This window comes from Pan troglodytes, chromosome 4 (genome assembly GCF_028858775.2).
Source record: "Pan troglodytes isolate AG18354 chromosome 4, NHGRI_mPanTro3-v2.0_pri, whole genome shotgun sequence".
NCBI classification, from domain to species: Eukaryota; Metazoa; Chordata; class Mammalia; order Primates; family Hominidae; genus Pan; species Pan troglodytes.
In genome coordinates this window covers 161,408,425-161,427,425 of record NC_072402.2, presented here as the reverse complement: position 1 = coordinate 161,427,425, position 19,001 = coordinate 161,408,425, and the positions used below count along the sequence as shown (strand labels likewise).

At 35.0% G+C, this 19,001-nt stretch overlaps 1 long non-coding RNA gene across 1 annotated transcript in view; it reads right to left on the bottom strand.

The window, feature by feature from the left end:
* Positions 1 to 9,367: 9,367 nt before the first annotated feature.
* Positions 9,368 to 19,001, bottom strand: part of LOC134810029 (uncharacterized) — a 55,265-nt gene continuing 45,631 nt past the window's right edge. Inside the window, exon 2 of the long non-coding RNA XR_010157097.1 lies at positions 9,368 to 9,773. This is a non-coding gene — a long non-coding RNA (uncharacterized LOC134810029). The remainder of the gene's footprint in view (positions 9,774 to 19,001) is intronic.

Sequence of the window (19,001 nt, the reverse complement as noted above, 5' to 3'; positions counted from 1 at the left end):
AAAAAAAAATTCCAATTTTTTACAACTATCTTTCCCACCCCAAATCAACAGCCATCTTTACTCTGTTTTGAGAGTTTCCAAAGTATTCAAGAGAGTTCTGAATTTTTACTGGTTAATTTCATTAGTTTGTGTAATATTTAATTAAATCACATAACTAAAATAAAATGAAGAAAATGTCAAACAGGTTTAGAAGTAAATACAACTATCTCTCATTTTGTGTAAATCTCATGTGGTGGGAACAGATAAACATGAGCGTGATAAAGAGTAGCTGGCTCACCGAAAGGCTTCAACCTGCCAAAAGCAACCAACAGTGCATTTCGCAAGGGGAATAGAAAACATGGGTTAACATGGCATATTGGTTAATAGAATTTAGTTAACAGAGTCTGCTATAATAAATAGTACTAGTTCATCCACCCAAACCTACCAGTGATAACCCTATTCTAAAAGTCAATGAGCTCACTTAGCTCTAAAAATGTGTATTCACTGGATAAATGGAAAAGAGAATGGATAGATATATGGACAGACAGACAGATGGAAGGAAGGAAAGAAAGAAGGGAGGCAGGCATTTGGAGCTTCAACTCAGACCATTGTCAAATGCATGCCTTCTAGATCAGAAAACAGGAGGGAAAGAACAGCGGGAATGATTCTGAAACCACTGTGTATGTATATTGGAATTGAACAATTAAGTAAATGGACAGCAGATGGTGGGAGCCAGGTTTCTCACTGTTGGAGTGAGAGGTTTCAAACATGGAAGAGAGACTAGAATGATCATGGGGTAATGGATTTGAGTTGGAGGCATCAGTATTAACCATGTTTAGCTTGATGTTGATGCAGATGGACACGCGTAGGAACATTTACAGATGTGTGTATATACATAGCTACTACACACACATGCATTTCCTTAATCCATCAGCTGAGAAGGCCTAGAAGCAATGACAGCCCTGTAGCAATGAGCTAATCTAAAGCCCTGATTTTTGTTTTTAACATCATTTTTCATTAAGAGAAACCAGAGCTCCTCTTAGAAATTACAGATTCTAGGGCTGGGGTAGGGAAGATACAAGATGAGCCTGAAGTATTCTACAATGCCAGGAGGTAAAGAAGTGATAAAAACAAACAAACAAACAAAATTAAAATAAACGCACACACAATGGTAACATCAACGGGAAAAAGAAGCCAACTGAAAGAGCTCCCAATGGCCAAAGCAATCTGAGCAAGAAAATAAAGTTGAAAAAAAAAAAAGGACAGAAGAGGCAAATTTTCTATGCAAAGAATTACAAATAATTTAATTAGACACTTTGCCCTCAAAGCGGATCATAACTCCCACTTCTTAAATGTAGGTTGTTCATAAGGACTTCATTCCAAAGGGTACAGTTTGGAAAGGGACCAAAACAAGAGGAGCTTCACAGTAGAGAAATCTAACAAACACAATTTCAGCCAGATGTTCAGTTAATATCAACATAGATGAGTCCTATGGATAGGATGTGCCCTTGATTTAGTGTGATGAGAATGGCAGTTTACCTCTGTACTACTCTTCCTCCCCAAAACTCATAACCCTAGTCCAATCATGAGACAAACATCACACAAATCCCAATTGAGGGACAATCTATAAATTACCTGATCAGTACTCCTCAAAACCCTCAAAGTCATCAAAAACAAGGAGACTGCCAGAACGGACAGGAGCATAAAGAGACATGACAACCCAACGTAATGTGCCATCCTGATGGGATTCTGGAACAGAAAAAAGAGACATTCAGGTAAAAACTAAGAAAATCTAAACAAAGTATGCAGTTAATTAACAATAATGTATTAATATTGGTTCATTAATTGTGAAAAATGAACCATTCTAACGTAGTATGTTAATAGTAGGGGAACCTGGGTGTGGAGCAGAACTCTCTACTATCTTGCAACTTTCCTGTAAATTTAAAAGTATTTTAAAATGTGCAAGTTGGCCGGGTGCAGTGGCTCATGCCTGTAATCCCAGCACTTTGGACGCCGAAGTTGGTGGATCACCTGAGCTCAGGAGTCAGAGACCAGCCTGACCAATATGGTGAAACCCCGTCTCTACTACAAATACAAAAATTAACTGGGCATGGTTGCATATGCCCGTACTCCCAGCTACCCAGGAGGTTGAGACAGGAGAATTGCTTGAACCCGGGCAGCGGAGGTTGCAGTGAGCCGAGATACCACTGCACTCCTGCCTGGGCAACAGAGCAAGACTCCATCTCAAAAAAAAAAAAAAAAAATGTGCAAGTTTACTTTTAAAAATCCAACAGGGATGATATTTTTTTGACACCCACAAATCCATAATCTCTACGCAGTCTAACGAAAAAATAAAGCTATCCTTCTTATTTCCCCAGGCTCATCTCAAACAACTCCTTCTCCCTGCTAACCATTTTGGACATCTCTCCAATCTTTAAGGATGACATTTCCCAAGAATTTTAAACATGCTGTTCTGCCAGAAAAACGCTCCCCTCTTTTCACCTGCCTGACACTTTCTTTTCTGTCTGAAGTAATCCACAAGACCTATTTCAAATGCTTAGCCATACATACACAAAAGCCATCCTGAAGGACCACAGCAGTATAGCCTATTTTTCTTTGACTTTGGTAGGAATCAGCAGAAAAACATCCGGTTCATAATACAAAGACATAGTAGGTAATTTTCTCAACAAAAGACAAGCGGTCTTTAGTGTTAGGAAATGTTAACTTTCTGTTCTCTCCTCTCTTTCTTACAAGGACACCCAGGCTTTCCCTGCCATCTGGAGCCTAAAAGCTGCCCTGATAAACTCCTTTGCTCCAGCTTGCAACCAGAGAAGGAAGGGAAATAACCAGTAAATGAGAAACCAGGGTCTATTTGAGGTGGGAGCTTTCTGGTCTGCAGGAACTATAAACCTGATCCCAATAACAAATAAGGAGAATTGCAGACAGCAGGTGCTGCAAATCTGCATACCCTTTTCTTGTCTAAGTGCCAGGAGATAGCAATACTTTTGTTTTCCACAAGCCCATAGAGGAAATATAATCTAAGCTTCTCTAAAGGGATAAAAACAAACAAAAAAAAAATTACTAAGATTGTATCCAATCACTTAGCAAACGGACTGATTAGAAAAAGCGAGGCAGGTGTTGGAGAGGTGGGCATCATTTTACATGGCTCTTTCTCCTGTGAGGACCTAGAATGGATAGCAATGCCGTGTTAAAGATTTTGTCAGTTCCCTTTTCTTCTTCTTCTTTTATTTTTTATTTTTATTTATTTATTTATTTTTTTTTTGAGACGGAGTCTCGCTCTCGCCCAGGCTGGAGTGTAGTGGCGCGATCTCGGCTCACTGCAAGCTCCGCCTCCCGGGTTCACGCCATTCTCCTGCCTCAGCCTCCCGAGTAGCTGGGACTACAGGCACCCGCTACCACGCCCGGCTAATTTTTTTGTATTTTTAGTAGAGATGGGGTTTCACCATGTTAGCCAGGATGGTCTCGATCTCCTGACCTCGTGATCCGCCCGCCTCGGCCTCTGAAAGTGCTGGGATTACAGGCCTGAGCCACCGCGCCCGGCCCCATTTTCTTCTTTGCAGCACTTATTGCGCTTGTAATATCCACATCCCCTAATATAATACCATATTTTTCCATTTTGTTAACCATATCCTCACCATCTATTGTAGTATTACTACATAGTAGATGCTCAGTAAACAAACTTTCTGAATGATACACTATTTATGTCTCTTATTTAGTTTTTGGCATGTTTTAATGCAAGTGTGGTGTGCGTGTGTGTGTGTTTGTGTGTGCTTGCGTTATGTATATATTCTACTCTGCTTTTACTCTACTTTCTAGTCTTAATAAATTGCTTAAAATAAATAGATTCTCCTTTAGGGGTGTATCTGTCTTATCAATGAAATAAAAGAAAATGGTTTTAATTATAATTTCCCACTCTACATTATGCCCAATGACAGAAGATTTTAAGTAGAAGTTTATTTATAATTAATTTGTCTTTTTTTAAAAGCATAGAACATGTCTGTTCATCACCTTTGAAAGACCTGGCTAAATAGCTCCTTAAATATTCCAGTTAATCCAGCCATAGGGAGTATTAAATATTTAGGAATGTAGTGCAAACTACTTTGTCAGAATAGTTCCATTTAAATTACACTCCCCTGTTACCAATTGTAGCTGATGATTTAATTAGGTGGATGGAGTTAGTTACAACGATCATTAATAAGCTCTGTTAATGTCATCAATATTCCTATTCTCCAGAGTGGTGGGAACTAACACACACACACACACACAGACACACACACACACACACCCCTGCCTAGTGAGGAAGATGGCCTATTTCTTACAAAATTCATTCTGTGTCTTCTCCTCCAGTGATTAGCCTTGTTCTGTTTCCTGTCTTCACAGTGACTACAGCCAACAGCTCTATTTTGCTTTGTATGAAAAATTGCTTCACTTGATTACATTTGCAGAGAGAGTAGACACTTTGTAGCTATAACAAAGTACCCAAAAGGACAATTTCATGTTCTTTCTTCAAGGTATTCATCATAAGAGCTGTTCTCACAGTTAAAACAGAGTCAAATAAATAAAGAGTATCAGAAAATTAATATGTAAATAAAACTAAGACTTTATAGACTATCTATCACAATGACCTTTTTAAAACACTATTTTGGAGACCAGATATGGACTCCAAAAAAACTGTTTCTTATCTTCTCCGTGAAACTAGAGATGGAAGAATGAGAAAAACATCACGTAGAACTCTGAATTTGACTCAAAAGCTGACAGCTCCAAGAGAAGTTTCCTAAATCTTGCTCAGAAGGAAGACAGACAGGGATACAGAGTGGAAAGAGAGAATTCCATATATAGTTGTGGCAGGACCCATTGTGACCTACTGATTGTAGCCACTTTACATGGTACTCACAAACACAAGAGGTTTTTACTTCTCATTTGTTAAGTTGAAAGTAATCTCAGTAATGATGAATTCTATTCTCAACTCTCCAGTTATCCAAACAACAAACTCTATGCCATTTGCTCATGAGGACAAGAATAAAAATGGAAATAGTGTTAGTTATACGTATGAGGAAAATAACCCTCTTAAAGGGTCCTTTGAAAAAGCCAATACAATGTATCCAAATTAAATTCCTTTAAACCTGACAGAGAACTCCCACAAATGATTCATTATAGGAGTCTCTACATTGAAATGGATTGACTTACTTGCCCTCGGAGAAAGAATCATTAGACAACTAATTTAAGAGAAAGGATTAGTTTCTCTCTCGAACCAATTAGAGCCACTATCACCTAGAAAAAGTAAGGTAGCCTTAAAAATGTGCCACAAGGTTGGTAGTTTTTATTTGAGCGGAGGAGTAAACATCAGGAAAATCCCATGCAAAAACTGCAGTAGCAGAGCACACTCATGGCGTTTGTCAACGAGAGACTCAATGGAGATTCATTCACTCTTACAATTTGTTTACTCCATACCCAATATAAACAAGGGCCTGTGCTTGAACTAAGTGGGACTAGAACAAAAGGTAGCACTGGGTACACACCACTTACCTGCCATCAGATTTACCTGCATTACCTTGTTGCTCTCTCATTACAGCCCTGTGAGGTAGCTCAGCCTCTTCATTTCATAGGTGAGGAAATGAGACAGCCAAATGGGAGGAGGTCCCTAGAGAAACTCCAACCAACCTGCCCGCTGAGGTGGAGCCTCAGGAAGTTCACGCCCTTTGCAGGGCCTCTTGCTGTATGGAGCCGAGGGAAGTTCATGCCCTGGCCCCACCTCTTCCTGTGTGGAACCTGGGACTCAAACTGCCTAGTGGGAACGGCTCTCATGGAGGGCCAGAGTCCTTGTTTCCCCCTTTTTTCCCTTTTCTCCCAATAAAACCCTGCTTTACTCCCCCTTTAAGCCATCTGCAAGCCTAAATTTTCGTGGCCGTGGGACGGACAAGAACCCCATCTTTAGCTGAATTAAGGAAGAGTCCTGCAACAGAAAGAAACTTGGAGAGCGTTCAGAGCAGCTTTGTCAAAATGATCCACCTACAAAGCGGCAAAAGCAGCGTCCAAACTTCTTTCTGCTGATTCAGATCCCTAGTGATATGGTTTGGCTCTGTGTCCCCACCCAAATCTCTTCTCGAATTGTAATCCCCACATGTGGAGGGAGTGCCTGGTGGGAGGTGATTGGATCATGGGGACTGTTGCCACTATGCTGTTTTCGTGATAGAGGGAGAGTTCTCGTGAGATCTGATCATTTAAAAGTGGCAGTTTTTCCTGCACCCTCTATCTCTCCTGCTGCCTTTTGAAGACGTTGCCTGCTTCTTCCCTTTGCCATATGCTACGATTGTAAGTTTCCTGAGGCCTCCCCAGCCATGCAGAACTGTGAGTCAATTAAACTCCTTTCTTTATAAATTACCCAGTCTTAGGTAGTATCTTTATAGCAGTGTGACAATGCAGTAATACAACATGCTAGCTGCTGAAAGTCAGCTAAAGTCATCATCTATCCTGGAAACACTGATCCCTAAACCACAACCAGGGAGGAAAGACCCATGCAAAGATAACTGAAATAAATGTTTCTGTGACAAGGAGAGGCACATGTAGTATTTTAAGAGTTGAAAAATGAGGGAAGATTTGCAAGAAATAAAATTTAAACTGGGTGTGTGTTAGGTTTTGTCATGTCATGTCATGTCATGACAAAAATAAAATATTAGCAAAAAAAGTATGATGTAAGTTTGGGACACAACAAATCCCTTTGGTTTTAGAATAGGGCAATAGGATATAAGTAAGCAATGTTCAGTGGGTAATTTATAACATCAGCTCTGGAGTGAGACTATCTGGATTCAAATTTCATCTTGAGCACTTATTAGCTGTGTTAACTTGTGCAAATTGTCTAAGTTCTCTAAGCCTTAGGGTCCACATGTGCAAAACAAGGATAATTGTACATATCTCTAGATTTGTTGCAAATATTAAATGACATGATACATACCAAGCTCCCAAGATGGTGCCACACACAGGGAAAGTGCAAAGTAAGTGTTAGCTGTTGTCATTATGCAGAGAGTAGGAAGAATTAAGCTTGAAATAGAAAACTGGAACTGTACTAAAGACTGGTATGAATGCCAATGGCAATGATTTAGACATTGTAATATAAGCAATAGAGAGATAATACTGAAAGTTTTTGAGTCAAGGAACTTTACAATAAAAGCTACACTTTAGAGAGAATAATGCAGCAGTAGCATCCAGGATGGACTGATGAAAAAAAAGAGATTAACATTAGTGAATGAACTACCACAAAAGCCCAAATAAGCAAGGTAAAGAAAGACCCAACAAACACCACAACCTAAAAGTAGTAGGATGGAACTAAATATAAATGAAGACACCAAAGATATTCCATAATTGTCCATAAGATTAGCCCTCACATCCTACTACAGAGGCAGTCTGGGGTTAATGAGCCAAATATTAACTGATCCTATAAATGTACTTAATCTGCAATAATAGGAGATCCAGTAGCAAGATCCTATGACAATGATTGGCCATGTAACCTTGTAAATATTAAGTGTCTCCAGTTTTCTATGCTTTTTAACAAATGCATGGGATATAATATTAAATATAGCATTATTCCCACACTCAACACACTCAGAGTCTAGTATGAGATCTACTGGTACATGTATTAGTTGCTCAATCGATAGTGACTGGAAGACTCAAGTATGAGCACACCAACAGCATTTCTGAGGTCAAGCAAATCAGAGTTAAAATACTAGCCCCGACATTTATTAAATTTTTGACATGGGTAAATTATTTAGCATTCCTAGCTTTAGTTTTCCTTATCTCGAAATAGAAATAATAAGTTGAAAACTGACATAATTACATGAGGTTTAAATGAAAGTCTATCTTTGAAGGATGCAAACACTAGAATTAAAAGATTTAGAATACAAATTAAGAAAAAAATATTTAACATGATTAAGAAATTGAAAAAAAGAAGTTGAAAACATGAAAGGGTGGGGAATCAACTATTAGAAATTGTCAGCAACATTTGGAAAAGAAAGAGAAGTTTTAGAACTAGAAAATACAATGGATAAAATTAAATATATATTGGATGGGTTAAACAAAAAATTAGGCACCTCTGAAGAGATGATTAATGAACTAAAAGACATATCTAAAGAAATAACTCAGAATTCAGTACAGGAGTGGAAAAGAAACACAATAAGAAAAAAAGAAGAAAGGAGTTAAGATGTAAAAATATTTAACACACTTCAATTGGAGTTCCAGAAATATTGGGGAAAAATAGAGGAAAAAAATACTTAGGTAAGAACATTTAAACATTTAACATTACTTTTGGACAGTAACACTTTGGCTTGGTAAACAATCTGTAGCATGAATAAAAATAAACATCAAAAAGACACATAGTAATCACAACTGAAGTGTAACAAAGACAAAGAGAAAATCTTAAAAGCAGCCAAAGGGAAAAGACAAAGCTGTGGCCAACTTCACTCCACTAACAAGGAAAGCCAGAAATCAGAGTAATAAAATCTTCACAAAGTTTTTAGAAAAAAAAAAATGTTAGTCCATAAGTGTAAATTTAACAAAACTAATTTTCAAGAAGAAAAGGCAAATAAACTTTTGTTTGTTTCTGAGAGTCTCACTCTGTCACCAGGCTGGAGTGCAGTGGCAGGATCTCAGCTCACTGCAACCTCCGCCTCCCGAGTTCAAGCAATTCTCCTGCCTCAGCCTCCCTAGTAGCTGGAACTACAGGTGCCTGCCACCACGCCCAGCTAATTTTTGTATTTTTGGTAGAGCAGGGTTTCACCATGTTGGCCAGGATGGTCTCTATCTCTTGACCTCGTTATCCACCCACCTCAGCCTCCCAAAGTGCTGGGATTACAGGTGTGAGCCACCACGCCCAGCCCAAATAAACATTTTTTAGACAAAAACTTTACAACCAACATATACTCATTAAAGTTATTTGAAAAAATATACATCAAGAAGTAGGGAAACTAATGCTGAAGAAAGGTCTAAAATGTAAGAAGGAATATTGAACAAAAAGAAATGATAAATGTGCATAAAAATTTACTCTAGGATATAGTGATGATGATTATGAAGTCATCTAATTTGCATGGTTAGAAAAAAACAGAAGTAAAATATTTGATAACAAGAATATATTAGTTGGGAGTGAGCAGTATATGTTGAAGTGTCTTCAAATCCTTATAATGTTTGAACAAATGACAGATTTAATTGTCAAATGAAGTTGTAGAAATAAATCCAAACTTACTGAAACTCATAATAAATGTAAATGAATTCTTATAAAAAGAAAATAAAGTACAAAGGAGAAAAGAATATTTCTTTGTTCACCCATCGCTGAGAGCATGGCCAAAACCCTCATAAAAAAAGACACAAGGGAAAAGCACACAAGCAAAAGCATACAAATTTATTTAATATAAGTTTTACATGACACAGAGGCTTTCAGGAATAAATACCCAAAGGAATGGGGAAAACTGTGTATTTTTATGGACATCATGCAGAAGTATGATTGAAGAACAAAAGAGTATGGTCCAATATTAGTAAACTGGGGAATCTGGCAAAGCCTGTTTGTTCAGATTCTTCTTGGCATCTCTGTGTCTTTAAAGATAAAGATGTTCTTTGGATATAGGGAGGGTATGTCTGGAATGAAGGTTTCCTTCAGAGGAAGGTCAGATTCTTCTTTATGGTCTGCTTCAAGGGAAAAAGGCCAGAGAAAAATGAGAGTAATCTTCCTGCTTCTGTTGTTTCCACACAGGCAGAGGTGCCGTATTTTGGGGTAGTGGTCATGAATCCTGTCAAAAGGAATAAATCAGATATACCAAGTAATGATAATGCTAAATAAAGTCAGGAAAACAAATTGATATCAGATAACACAAACTTTTGGGAGAAAAACATCATAATGAACAAAAAGGGATATTATAAACAGGTTAAAGGAGCAAAAATCAAAACAAGAAAAATGTAATGGAAATGAAAGAAGGAAAATAGAGATAAGGATAGAAATCAGTAAAATAGAGATGATTAAATGAAAAGTATTTTAATACAACTGCAAACTTTTGGCAAGACATATCAAGAAAAATAATTAAAAATGTATATATTATAATTAAAGTGGGTAAATAATTTTAGTAAGTATTAAAAATATAAAAATGCTGTGGAAAACTATATGCCAGCAAATTTGAAACCTAGATAAAAAGGGTACATGTTTGGAAACATGTAAAATGTCCAAATAGTAAAGCTGATGAGGGCAATAACCACCAAATAAATTAAAAGTACTAATAATGGCAGTTTGTTCTCCATGAAGCCAAAAATAACTTGTTAAACCAGAAATAAGATTCCTAGAACCCTCTTCTGAGTTAGAGCTGGCCAAAAAAGGAATGTGCTAAAGACGAGGAAGGTGAAAGTGAAGGAGATGCCACTCCTCTCTAGAGGTTGCCATAGTCTCTGTGTTGACAGACAGGTGGTTGGCTGGAGCCAGCCTGTGCCAGGTCATAGGAGCTGACGGTGCATATCTCTGCAACTTCACATTCAGCGACTCACATTGATAGTTTGAAATAGGGCGTAGTAGCAATATTTGCACTACAAAAACTGGATAACACTTAAATCAGGAATTTTCCCTACTCCCCACCCCCAACACAAACCCTGGAAAGGTGGTTGTTATGTATTTACCACTGTGTGTGTCTATCACATTGTGATAGACATAAAGCTGTCAATAACTTCCCTGTGAATCAACCCTAGGTTCATTATCAGATGCTATGAAGACAATGATGGTCTCTATCTTATTCAAAAAATTCTAGTAAGTAGAAAAAGAATGTAAGCTTCCTGATTATATAACAAAGCTAATGATTAACCTCAAACCAAAGTCTGGATATAAGAAAATGACATTATAGGATCATTTCAATATGTGAACATAGATCCCAAAATCCTAAATAAGATATACATTTACTGTTCTAATGCTATATTAAAATGTCTGTATCACAGTCAAACAGATTTTATCCCAGGAATGTAGCAACTGTAACATAAGAAAATCTAGTCATCATAATGCCCCATATTAATAGTCTAAAGAAGAAAAAATATATGATCATTCCAATGGATGCAGGGAGGCATCTGAAAAATCTCAATACTTTACAGGATTATTTAAAGAAAACCAAATAACAAAACAAAGCAACAAAAAAAACTGAGAAAAACTGAAACAATAGAAGGCTCTCCTAACTTGATAAATATCTGCCCAAAATTCTACAGCAAATACATAATCAATAGCACAATATCAGAAATACCACCACTATTTAATGTATTACTAGAAGACTTGATTAATGCCACAAAACAAAGAAAATAGGTTAGAAGTATGAAGATTTTGAAAAAGGTGAAATTGTAATTTTTAGATTATATTATTTCTTACATAGAACATTGAAGAAAGTGGATACCTTTACTAATAAGTTTATGAAAGCTTGTAAGTAAACTATTAACAAAAATATCCATAGATATATCTTTACCAATACAACTAACTAAATTATATAATAGAAAAGAAAATACTAGTCACTGCCACAGCAAAATATCAAATAAATATCTAGGAATCACCCTAAATAAAATGTTTTCTTCAGTGTAGTGATTCCTCAAAGACTTAAAAACAGAGCTATCATTTGACCTAGCAATCCTATTACAGGATATATACCCAACAGAATATAAATTTTTCTATTATAAAGACACAGGCATGCATATGTTCATTGCAACACTATTCACAATAGCAAAGATATGGAATGCCCATCAATGTTAGACTGAGTAAAGAAATGCGGTACATATACACCATGGAATATTATGCAGCCATAAAAAAGAATGAGATCATGTCCTTGCACGGACATGGGTGGAACCGTTATCCTCAGCAAACTAATGCAGGAATAGAAAACCAAATGCCACATGTTCTCACTTATAAATGGGAACTTAACAATAAGAAAACATGGACATATAGAGGGGAACAACACACACTGGGGCCTATAGGAGGGTGGAGAGAGGGAAGAGGGAGAGGATCAGGAAAAATAATTAATGGGTACTAGGCTTAACACCTGGGTGATGAAATAATTTATACAACAAACACCCATAACACAAATGTACCTATATAACAAACCTGCACATGTACCCCTGAACTTAAAAGTTGAAAAACAAATAAATAAAATGTCTTCCTAACAAGCGCAGGAAAAAATAACTCTATTAAAGATTTTTAAAACTGAGTAGAAAGTTATACTATGTTCAAGGAGTAACCACTAAATGGTTAAAACACATCAATTGTCACTCAGACTACTCTATTTATATCATGTCATTCCAAAAACAGAATTGAGTAAAATTTGCAATTTCATAGGCTCTTCCCACAATTATAAGTAAGAACACAGAATCAGTCAGCAGGACAGTTTAGAAAAAGAAAATGAATAACTTGCTTTAGCAGATATTACTAAGCCAAACAATTAAAGATAGTTGATAGAATAGACAGATGGATAGATAAATAGATAGAGATGGATCAATAAATAGGTAGTAATTGGTGCAAGAATAGACTATTAAGCCAGTGGGAAACAATATATTAGTTTTGTAATAAAGAGGCATCATAAATCAGTAGGAATAGGATGCATTATGAAGTAAATTCTCTATATAAACGGAAAAACACAGTATATACAAAACTATAAAGCTAAAGAAAAAATACAAAAGAATATATTTGAGACCTTGGGGGTAGATTAGGAAATCAGTTTTTAAAATAGTCAAAATAGATACTATAAAGGGAAAAATTAATTTTAATGCAATCAAATTTCATGAAAGATTCATGTTCAGTGAAGCATGTCATAAACAAAATATGAATGACAGACTGATGGAAGACATTCACAATATTTAAGACAGTCAAGGGAATAAGTACAAAAATATAAAAGGAATTCTCATAAATCATCAAGAAAAAAATGGAAATCGATAAGTAAAATGAGCAAGGCTATGAATAGGCAATTTACAAAAATGAAAACCTTAAATGGTTTATAAGAATATGATGTTTAGCCTTATTAGTAATCAGATAAATGCGAATTAAAAGGAGATGCCACTTTACATACATTAGAATGGCAAAATGTAAAAGGTCAGATAGCATCAACTACTGAAAGCCTCGTGAACTACTGGTGGAAGAACATTGAGTGTGAGAACATCCCAGCACTCAACAATCGTCCTTAAAGAGTGAGCCACATATGAAGATGATAGTTAAAGCATTTTTTCTCATACCAAGATGCTGGAGGCCTACAAGGTTTTGATCACTAAATGAATGGGTAAGTAAAATGTAATAAATACATATAATGGAAACATAAAATAACAAATAATATTTAATAATAAATATTTTTAATGTTGAGAGAAAATATTAGGAGTGTATTTTGTAGCATAAAATCATCTACATAAACTGAAGACACCCCAAAATAAAGCAGCATGTTTGTTACAGACATATACCTAAATGAACATATGAACAACATATAACATGGTATGTTATATGTTAAATTCAATGAAGATGATGCCTATATATAGGTTAGAATCAGGGTAGAAGATAAAAGAAAAAAAACACCGTAGAAGATAAAAGGTAAAGCAATGATAAGTGTCTTAATTCAGTTTGTGTTGCCGTGCAGAAATACCTGAGACTGGGTAATTTATAAAGAAAAACAGTCTATTTTGGCTCACAATTCTGCTGGCCAGAAGACTGGGCATCTCATGAAAGCGTCAGGCTTTTCCACTCAGGGAAAATGAAAGCGAGCAGGTCTGTGCAGAAATCACATGGCAAGAGAGGAAGTAAGAGAGAGGAGGGAGGTGCCAGGCTCTTTTTAACAACCAGCTCTCTGGGAACTAATAGAGCAAGAACTCACTCACTGCAGCGAAGACGGCACCAAGACTTTCATGAGGGATCTGCACCCATGACCCAATCACCTCCTATTAGGCCCCACATCTGACATTAGGGATTAAATTTCAACGAGATTTGGAGAGTCAAACAACCAAAATATAACAATGAGATTACTATGAATTGAGTAAGAACAACTCAACTCTTGTACCTGAAGTTCACACTAGGAAAAACAAAAGGGTCTTTGGATTTCATTCACAGGCACACATTGATGTGTTAGGAGAAAAATGACCATCTGTGTCACATAACTAAATGTGAGTTCACAGATTCCATTTCATCCAACTGATTTCTAGATAGATGACACATTCTTAAGTCTAAATGATAAACTTGTGCACCCAAATGGAAGGAGAGAATGTTATTTTCACCTTTCCCCTACCCCACCCACACACATACAGAAACAATAAAACACTGACATTGGTATAGGAAGAACCTGCCATCCCTGAACAGTATGCAACTTATCAAATCATGATTTTATTATCTCCACACTTCTGCAAACTCCCAAATCTCCAAAGAAGAGTAACTCATAGATCTAAGATTCAGTCAGGGGATTAGCTTAAAATAGAAGTAAAATGAGGCATAGTTTGTCTAGAGATTTTTCCTTGGAAAACAAACTACTCTATGCAATTATGTTGAGAATTGAAAACTGCTACAGATGGCTTACTAAGTCTATTAATACCAAAAGACCATTATATGCAATTTTGTCATTAATTGCAAAAATCCCATTGATTTTAATCTACAAAAGTAATAAATCCAACACACACAATAATTCCTTGTATTTCTAAACCCTAAGAGATTAGACATTTTAAATTTTCTTGTCTCCACTCTTAACTAGGGAATTTAAATATTAGAAAATAAATTTGAAGCATCTACTTTGAAGATGAAAGTATAAATTTTGTCATGGAAACATAAAAACAAATTAATTCAATTTACACTATTTACTGCACTATAGGGTTTCTATTTAAAAAATGTGATATAAAACTAAACATTAGCACAATTTAACATTCTTGACTCAGAAATAGACCAAACATAGTTCTTAACTCAAATAATATTGCAAATGATGTATTTTACAACATATTTTCTCAATTGTGACTATAGCTACATATATTTTATTATTGGCCTTATGTCTTAAAATAACTTTATTTATATTAAAATTTCCAAATATACAGTCACAATTCTGTAAATACTTTTCATTAGGTTTTAATTTTACAATTTAACAGTAGTCAAATGCAAAAGTCTTAATAATGCTTCTAGAACAAACTACATACTTAAAGAATGTTAAAGCGTACACTAAAGATATAATTGAGAAGGAGAAAGTGCTAAAGACTAACTTTGAACACTAAATGATTCCAAATTACTTTTTCTTTAACATTTGTATGTCTAATTTTGATAAACAAATGGAAACTAAAAATGCAGATTATGATTACGTCTGGGAGGAAAGATTACAGGTGATTTTTAGTTTTCACCTTCATACTTTCATTTTTTCCATATTTTTCAAATTCTCTCTCTAGGATACCTACTTCTCTTTTACTCAGAGGAAGAATAAATCTTAAAACAAAGAGGACGTTCACGGCCAGCAATATTGTTAACCACATATCTGGAGTACAGATGAAGTATAGACCACTGAAAATTATAGATAAAATATAGGATTTTTAAAAAACACATCTAAAGCTTCAAGGCTAAGAATTTTTTAAAAGAGAAAAAAATAGATAAGACACTGAGCAAGAAGAGAATAAGTTAGGGTTGAATAAGTGATGACTTTACTAACAAGCATTCTAATTTCTAAAGGAAGCTTATTAAAATATTGATTAACTTAAAGCATGAAATTAAATATGCCTGTTAAACTTTTACATTTTACTCCAAGCTCTATAAAAAGGAGAGTGCCCATTTTCATAGCAGTTTTTACAGTTTTAGTATCATCTCAGGATATGATAGAACTATCATTGCATATCGATGAGGAATTTTGTATTATATACTAAATGGTACTGAGACAATTGGTTGATCAGATGAAAAAAAAGAATGAAATTGAATCCCTCCCATACATCACAAAAACCAATTTCCTGCAAACAGAAGCCACAATGAGATATTACTAAACACACATTCAAATGCCTAAAATTAAAGACTATCAATACCAAGTGTGGGAGAGAATGTGAAGAAACTTGAATTCTCATACATGGCTGGTGGAATACAAAATAGGACTACTTTTGAAACATTTTGGTAGTTTTTTATAAAGTTAAATATTAACTTATTATTCCTGGCTATTTTTTCAAGATATATAAACATATGCTCATACAACAACTTGAATACAAATATTCATGACAACTTTTTTCAAAATAATTTTAAAAAAACTGAAAGTTTATTAACAGGCAAATAGATGCACAAATTATGGACTATGCCACAATAGAATAGAATGAGACTCAGCAAATAGAAAGTAAGAAGGAAACAGCTACTGCTACATACAACAACATGGATAAATCTCATTTACATTATGCTGAGTGAAAGAAGCCAGATACAAAATAATACATACTGTAAGTTTCCATTTATATGAAATTCTTATAAAAGACAAAACTAATCTCTGGTTATTCAACAGATAAGTGGTTGGTCGGGGCCAGGTGACTTGGGAGCAACAGACTGTAAAGGGAGCTTTTTGAGGTGATGCAAATATTCGACCTCTTGCTTGTGGTAGTGGTTACGAGTGTATGCATTTGTCAAAACCCAAACTATACACTTTAAATAGGTATATATTTTATTATATGTGAATTAAACCTCAGTAAAATGTGTGTATACATATATAATTTTATATATAGGTACATATGTGATACTTATGTATAATAAAAACTTAAATGTTAAAGACAAAGCCTTAAACATCTTCTAGAAAAAAAAATCAGAGAATAGTTCTGTTTTCTGCATAAAGAGTAAGTTTTTAAACAAATCATAGGAACAAAATTAAGACAAATAGATTTGACTACCTTAAAATTGTGAACTTCTTCAATGATACATCAGGAAAAGTGATAGTCAAAATCATAACCAGGGAAAAGATATGAAACACAAAATGACAAAGGATTAGTATCCAGAATATTTTTAAAACTCCTATAAATCAAAAAAGAAAACCCAATTGAGAACTGATAAGGTAAAAATAAGCAATTTACTTAAGTGTAAATAAATGTAACTGACCAACAAACATATAAATACATGAAAAGATGCTAAAAGTCATTAAGTATATTCAAATTCAAACCATAACTTGATACCATTTCACACCCACCAGATCTATAAAAATTAAAATGTCTGACAAAGTTAGGGATAAGACAGTAAGATTTTTATTTACTACTTGTAGAACTCTAAATTGGAACAGGTACTTATAAAACTATTTAGCATTACCTGGTATTGTTGAATATGTTCATATCCTGTGACTTAGCAATTCTACCCAGGCTAAAATATTGCAAATAATTAATAGCAACATAGTTAATTTGGATGTATTAAGTTCCTTTAGAACAGTAGTTCTCGAACTTTTGCATGCATCATCATCCCCTGGAAGGATTTATTGAAACACAGATTCCTGGGCCCATCCCAGTTTCTGATCGGACAGCTCTGGGATGGTCCCCTAGGACTGGCATTTCTAACAAGATCTTTGGTGATGCTAATGCTACTGAAAGCTGAAAGAAAAGCCACACTTTAAGATCTACAGCTCTAGAGTAATGTGCTGTCCCAAACATAAAAGTGTAGTTTTAAAAAAAAATCTTCCTTTGCTTAAGAGATCTGCTGTGAAATTTCAAGGAGAAATATTGTTGCTGAGAAAGAAACACAAAACGGAAAAAAACAATAAAATAAGTTTATCCCAAAAAGGAGTGTGCCTCAAAGTAATTGAAAGCCTCTTTGATTTTAAGTCACAATACATGCTACAGGTGAAGTTATTTGCTTTATAGTCCTAGAATCTGAATATAGACACTAATATTTTATCAACTGCAACAAATTAATCGATCATTTCCTAATCGGGAGACTTTTCTGCCATCATTTCTAGTTTCTCAATAATCTGTACACTGCTTTTTATAGAATAGTGAGTAAATTATGCAAGAGATCTAATTATACCTATTTTTCAGAAGGCAAGATGGGTAAACCATGGACTTAAATAGCAAGAAATGAACATCTAATTTTAATTTACTTTCTCTCAACCTCAAGTAAAAGAAGAAAATTCCAGTACAATTTATATTTGAAAATCCAGTGTAGACTAACCAACTCTAAACAATTCATTTCAAACACAATTGTTTTGCAATTCCCAAAGATATTTCCCCTGGGACTATCCATGACAGCTTTAAAATCATAAAATTATATAAAAATTGTTCCAGGCATATAATGTTTGACCAGATTTTTCATTTTATGTTATGGCATCATCAAGCAATTTCATTAAAACCTAATAACTATCTATGACTAATAAAAGAAAATACATGTATATTCAAAGAGGTTTGAGTTTTTTAGCAAGAATAATTTTATCAAAAATAGGAAACTTAATACATAAGAGCTTTTCACATGTCTCAATGCAAACAAATTTACATGAAATGCTAGTAACTAGTCAATTTAAAATTATTGTAATATTATCAGCTATATCTAATTTCCACTAAAAAGATAAAATTATATGAGGTTCTATGAACAAATAGTAATTGCAATAATAGTTAATAGTGTCATAACTGAGAAAATGATTTCATGCTATTAAATCAATGAGGAAAGAGATAAGCCTGAATAAATATATAAGAGTTGGTAAATACTGAATAAGAAGGAGGCAAAATCTTACAAAGAAATTCAAGGAATTGTTTAGCCAAGGACATTTCTCCATAGACTTAACAATGATACCAGTGAATAAAATCCCATCATCAAAAGCCAAGATACGCCCCATGCTGCATAAACTAGAATGGGCTGATTCACTCCTCTAAAGTTGAAGTTTTTGTATTATAAAACGGGAACAGTTGAGTAGGCTTTCTCATCCAAAATTTTATGTACTCCACAAAGATGTCTAGGAGGAAAGAGAAAGCCAAACTCCATCCCTGGTCTACTTAGACAGCCTTGTCTCCTGCATCCAAGCAGAGGGGCTACCCTTTGCTATTTCACACAAATACACCATATATACTAGTGACAG